Consider the following 6461-nt stretch of genomic DNA (forward strand, 5'->3'; position numbering starts at 1 on the left):
TGGGTTAGATAATGAAACATAGTGGAAATTTTTGGCAAGGTGAAAATCTCAAGTAAGAGTCCCATTAAGTTTCAATCTTCATAGTCATGTTAGGGTTCTAATTTAGAGTCCTAGTAAGATTCTAACTTAGTTCAAGAAAATTATAAATATAACAATATATGTCATATTAAGATGCTAGATATTTCTCTCTCCACACAAAAACATATCACTCGACAACCAACAGTCCAAAGGTGACTTGTGGTCGGACTCTTCCACAGATACTGTGCACTGTCGCCAGCCACAGTGCAGCGACACCTTCATCCTCTTCTGAAGATCTCGTCTCAACGCAAATAATTTCTAGTTTTCTAATACAAGCTAGAAAAGGGACAACTTTAAATCGTGGACCCAATTCTTGGAGATTGAAGAAAGACAACTTCTTATAGATTGTTCGTAGAAATTTACAAGAAATACTATCTCTGCTTGAAATCAAGAATAGTTTGGTGTCCAACGTTAGAATGCAAAGATAATAACTCTAAACATCCTATGCATGTATTTGAATCATACGACATCCAAAAATGTTTGGATTGTCAAAACTAAAATTTCTTTGAAAATTTTAAACTTCCGCTGCATCTTGGTCGAGAAAAAATGATACTTTTACAAAATTCTCCTCATAATATGTACCATAGTGTGAGATAAACTTTGGCAACTGATGGTATCTGGGAAAATTGGGTGAGATGGTTCCTGGGCTAGAGTGTGTCCCTTCCCTATGACTACTCTTAACTTGGTATGATGAACCCAGTTCAGGTGGTCTGCACACACTCAAACATGAAAATGTTTGTGGGACTCCAGAAAAGTTTCTGGTGTGGCCACTCTGACATTCGAGTCAGTAAAGTATTTAAGCAAAGGAAATTTGGTGTTTTAGTAAGTGAGTATTACAAGTATTTGTGAGAATGAATTACACTACCTGATTTTACCTTTGTCGAGGGTATTTATAGGGTGCCAAAGACGGTGACCATCTCAAGATACTCGGATATAGGCCATGATGTGAGGACGTGGCCTACATCTCGACCTCGACACGATCTTGTGGACATGAGAGAACGTGTCAAGCGATTATTGGTGGAGAGGTCCATGATCAGTTGACCTAGTTTTTCGTGTCTCTCCTGACTAAAAATATGAGGCGGGCTTGTATGAGAATTTAGAGATCTATCATGTTTCTCGGGTAGCTGTATGCTAGGGGTGAAGATGATGGTCGAGGTAGGGTAGACAGTCACTTTACCGGGGGTAGTTCTAGCTCGGTCTCCTCTTCGTCTCCCGGTACTAGGTCTGGGCTCTTGGTCTTTCTTCCCCCACTCGAGTCCAAGGATGACATGCGTCCTTTTCTAGGCATCACCACTCCCTCCTTGAATAGTCGAGCTAGAGTTAAACTCGCTGTCCCGAGTAGTCAGGCTTGAACCTGGGTGGAAAAAAATTAAATTTTAAATTTTAGGTGGGCTAGGGCTAAAGGGAGTGTGACGTAAGCTCTGCGGTTGAAAGGACGGGTGTCTGTCAGTTGTTTCTTCACCTAACCCTACCCATCGTTTCGAATTCGCTTGTTACTTGGTTCAGTTTCCAAGGTGTATCTTGTTCGTCCACTCAACCCAAGATCGATGTCATGGATCGTTCCTCTCGGATCTATAATTGTTGATCGCTCTTATCAATTTCATACTATTCCATTTCATACTGAGGTAACCCAGTTTCTCGAGATCCTTCTTAACTAGTTTTATCGTAACTCCTTTTGAATCATGGTCTCGGTCTTTGTACTTTTTATGATAAACAATCTTTCGATTCAACGTCTATTTTTTTAAATAAAATAAAATAAAACAGGGTGGGCTTCACCGCACGGAAGCTTTTTGCTCGGGATTCACCCACAAGACCGCACACAAAAACATTCGCGTGATGTTTCCTCGGCCCTTTGAGGACCAAGGAAAGCAGTGGACGAGAAAGCACATGCTTCATTGTGTTGCTTTCTCGCCCATCGTACATAACCTTAGAAAGAGAAGAAGAAGTAGCAACACTACATATCAAAGTACTTTCCTCTACAATAATACCATCTTTATCATTAGAAAAATTATTAATATGAACAAGAACAAGATCAGACATTGATCTGTTATGTTAGTTTTNATATATAATTTTTGAGTAACAAGATCAAATCAATAATGTCCTTTTTATACAAAAATGACAATTTTTGTTTTGTATATATTGTGGTATGATATTTTTATTCTCGTATATTTCGTTTAATCAATTATAGTCTTGTAACTTACGAGGATCAATTTGTGTATTTCTCATTTAAATCATGTAATTAAACGACTACTATCATTGTTAAATTTTTATAATTGCGTGATTAAAAAAATACTCCTACATGCATATGTGTTTATAACGTATGTATAAAAATTAACGATGATAGTCATCTAATTACATGATTTTGATGAGAATTACTAAAATTAATCATCGTAACATAATTACAAGATTATAATTGATTCAACAAAAGATATATGACTAAAAATTAACAGTGAGCAAAACCAGATTGATTCTATTTATGATAAAAAGTCAAACTAAACCAATATTATCGGTTTTGAAAAATTACGAACCAAACTCAATCATTAATGATTAAAAACAAAGGCAAAAATTTGTGTGAGACGATCTTATGGGTCGTATTTTGTGAGACGGATATCTTATTGGGTCATCCATGAAAAATTATTACTTTTTATGCTAAGAGTATTACTTTTTATTGTTAATATCGGTAGGGTTGACCCGTATCACAGTTAAAGATTCGTGAGACCGTCTCACAAGAGACCTACTCAAAAACAAAACCAAGGTTTCGTTTTGGCTTGGTTCGGATTATAAATCTTAATTTTTGTTCAAATATATTTTTTCAGTGCTTTTAAACATAATTTAAAATTTATAAATTAGTTATTATAAAAGGATAAATATAAATAAGCATAAAAATATTAAAAAAATTAACATTTTAATGTATGATAATGATATTACATATTTCGTCTAAAAAAATATAAATTTTCAAAATGAAGTAATTCATCTTTTAAAAAAAATAAAAACAAAAACAAAAACTTTACCACAATTCAAATAGAAAATGTGAGACATTTATCTTCTAGGTCCATTCAACTTTATTTTAAATAATTACACAGCCTAAAAAGTAATATTTATTATCAATTTTTGCACAATATTGACTATTTGTGTAAACCGAAAATCAATGAATTATTTATATAATTTAAAATATTATATATTTATAAATCGATTGGTTTGGATTTATCTAATCAAAGCTTTGAACAAAACAATTTTTCTTAGTTTGTTTAATTTTAAAATCAATTCAAATCATGAACATGCAAAATCACAAGCATATATAATCACATAATTTTTCACAAACACTGATAAATAAGATGATTAGATATTATTACTAAGGCCCAGTTTGGTTAGTAGTATTAAAGTTGGATAAATTATTAATCTTTTGTTTGCTTTGATTTTTAAACTTGAGATTGACTATTTCTTTGACAACTTTCACTGTTTGTGTTGGAGAAGAGATCCAGTCATAGAAGAAGGATAAAAACTATCCGACAACACCAGAAAAGAGTAATGACCTAAATACTCCTGATTTTAAAAAATCAAATTTGCAATTGTGTCTTCTTTACGTCATTCTCCTAATTTCTTCAGTAGACTTGCCATTGACCGCCGCTGAAGAAATTCGAAATCGACAGGGGAGTACCAAATCCTCATTTCTATTATAGATCTGAAGATTTTGTTGCTTATTCGAAGGTAAAACTCGATAAATTACAGCTTTTAAGCTACGTGTGATTATTGATGTTGGATCTGTTACATAACGCCTTTGACAGTAGATTTGTGAGCGATTTATGTTTTCGTGTTTTCGATTTCTGGTAAGAATGTATTGTAGTGTTATGTTGTCGTTTGTTTGGTGTATTCTTCTATTGTACTGAGAATTTATATTGTTTAAAAAATCCTAAAAAATTTTGCCCGTCTTAGATTGTAGTAGACATTCGTTGTCATTTTCTCTTCAGGTGTTGTACGAGAAATATTTTTTTTTTGTAACATGTATAATATTTTTGTATTCGTAATGATGATGTACATAAGTTTTAATTTTGTTAACAATATTTGTAAGAATTGTTAATTTATGTATTGGGTTGATCTAACATTTTTTATGTTTGGTAAGTAAGTGTGCGAAATGGACCGTAGACGTCATAACATTAGAATTTTCCTGCTGCTACACCAACTGATGATGTGTACAATTTTTATGGTATGTCTTTTAACACGAGATTACTTGCCGAACGACGTCGTCAAGAACGTAGAACGTCAGCTTCGTACAACATGACGGGAAGAATGAATGCTCAAATGAACCATTTAGGAAGAATTATTGAAACCGGAGATGTTCAATGTGTGGTTAATTTGAGGATGAACAGAAATTCATTTGTACAACTATGTTACTTGTTAACTCATGTCGGCGGGCTGGATCATTATAGATATGTTAGGATTGAAGAAAAGTTGGCTATGCTTTTGTCCATTTTGGCTCATCATAAAAAAAAATCGAGTGATCGGTCATGATTATATACGAAGCGGTCAAACAATCAGCACACATTTCCATGAAGTCTTGGGGTCAGTACTGAAGCTACATACTATACTGCTTGTCAAACATTTTCCTGTCGATGAAACCTGCACCGATGAGACGTGAAAATGGTTCAAGGTAATATGAACATTTGATGAATACTACTTATTACAAATTCCATTTATAATGTTGTACGTACAATACCTTTTAGTAGACATTCTGATACATATTATTCATAATTTTGTAACTTATTTTGCAGGGTTGTGTTGGTGCGTTGGATGGTATATATATAAATGTGAATGTGCCTATTTTAGAGAAGGGAAAGTACAGAACCAGAAAAGAAACCATAGCAGTGAATGTTTTGGGAGTGTGCAACCGAGATATGAACTTTATTTATGCGCTTTGTGGGTGGGAAAGATCGGCAGCGGATGTTCGAGTTCTTCGTGATGCATTATCACGTGATGACGGACATAAAGTTGAAAGAGGTTAAAATATTGTTTAATATAGTCATATTATTTCACCATTCTCTTTTATTGGATTCCTTTTGCATTAATGTTTTAAATTGAATTTTATTAACGAAGTATATGATTTCGATGGTAGGTTGTTACTATTTGTGCGACAATGGATATGCAAACATCCAGGGATTCTTGACTCCGTATAGAAGAGTACCATACCATAGGGATGCTTGGGGCAATCGCATAAATGCTCCACAAAACTATAAAGAACTCTTCAATTGGAGACACAGCAAAGCTAGGAATGTGATTGAAAGAGCTTTTGGCTTGCTTGAGAAAAGATGGACTATTCTTCGAAGTCCTTCATTCTACCCACTAAAAACTCAGAACAGAATCATAATGGCTTGCATTTTGTTACACAACTTCATCCGATCTCAAATGCCGGATAATCTTGTTGATGAGATTGAAGAGGATACATTAAGCCCAACGCCACTGACTGAGAATTATATCATTGAGGATTTTAATTCCTCCGATGTATGGGATATGTGGAGAGATAACTTTGCAATGTCGATGTACCACAACTAAAACAAATGTTTTATGTTATTGTATTTGGATTGCAAACTTGATTTTGTTTGGTAGTTACGTACTCCTTATGTTTGTCAGAATATTTGTTTTGTGAATTATGTATTGGATTGAGTGTTGTATTTTAAAATATGTTTTCAAATTTGTTTTTCCTTTTTGGAATATATCATTTACCTATCTCATTCTAACTTCTCACATTGCTTTGTAACAGGTTAACATTGCAAACACATTCGAATCAATGGATAGCACAAGTGTGAATTCGAAAGGTAAAAAAACAGATAAGTTCCGTCGTACTTGGACAGCCCCTAAGGAAGAGGTTCTAATTGTGGCATTGAAAGATATAATAAGCAAAGGATATAAAACAGAGAACGGATTCCGTGGCTATTTACCATTATTGGAATCTGCACTTCAAAATGCTTTCAAAGATTCAGATTTACGTGGGCATCCTCACATAACTTTGAAAAAACATGTGTGGAAGAAACATTATGGATGTTTAACAACAATGCTAGCAAAAAGTGGGATTGGTTGGAATGACACATAAAACATGATTGACGCTACAAATGAGGCATGGGATGCGATACTCAAGGATAACCATTTTAGTTAAATGTTTAAGTTTAATATTTAAAATGTTTACTCTATTAAATCGAAGATTTTTCAGGTGGACAATAGTGCTCGAGTTATGCGTTACAAGCGGTGGCCACACTATAAAGATTGGTGCGAAATCTTTGGCTATGATAGGGCAACAGGTGATCGAGTGGAGACTTTCTCAACGGTTGTTCAGGATGTCTTGAATATGACTGATAATGAACCCATTGAAATGGAATTTGGCATGGATGGCT

General features: G+C 34.2%; 1 pseudogene; it reads left to right on the plus strand.

Annotated features, from left to right (window-relative positions):
• Positions 1-4302: 4302 nt before the first annotated feature.
• Positions 4303-5736, plus strand: LOC140957844 (uncharacterized; annotated as a pseudogene).
• The last annotated feature ends 725 nt before the right edge of the window (positions 5737-6461 follow it).

Source organism: Primulina huaijiensis, chromosome 14 (genome assembly GCF_012295235.1).
Source record: "Primulina huaijiensis isolate GDHJ02 chromosome 14, ASM1229523v2, whole genome shotgun sequence".
NCBI lineage: Eukaryota > Viridiplantae > Streptophyta > Magnoliopsida > Lamiales > Gesneriaceae > Primulina > Primulina huaijiensis.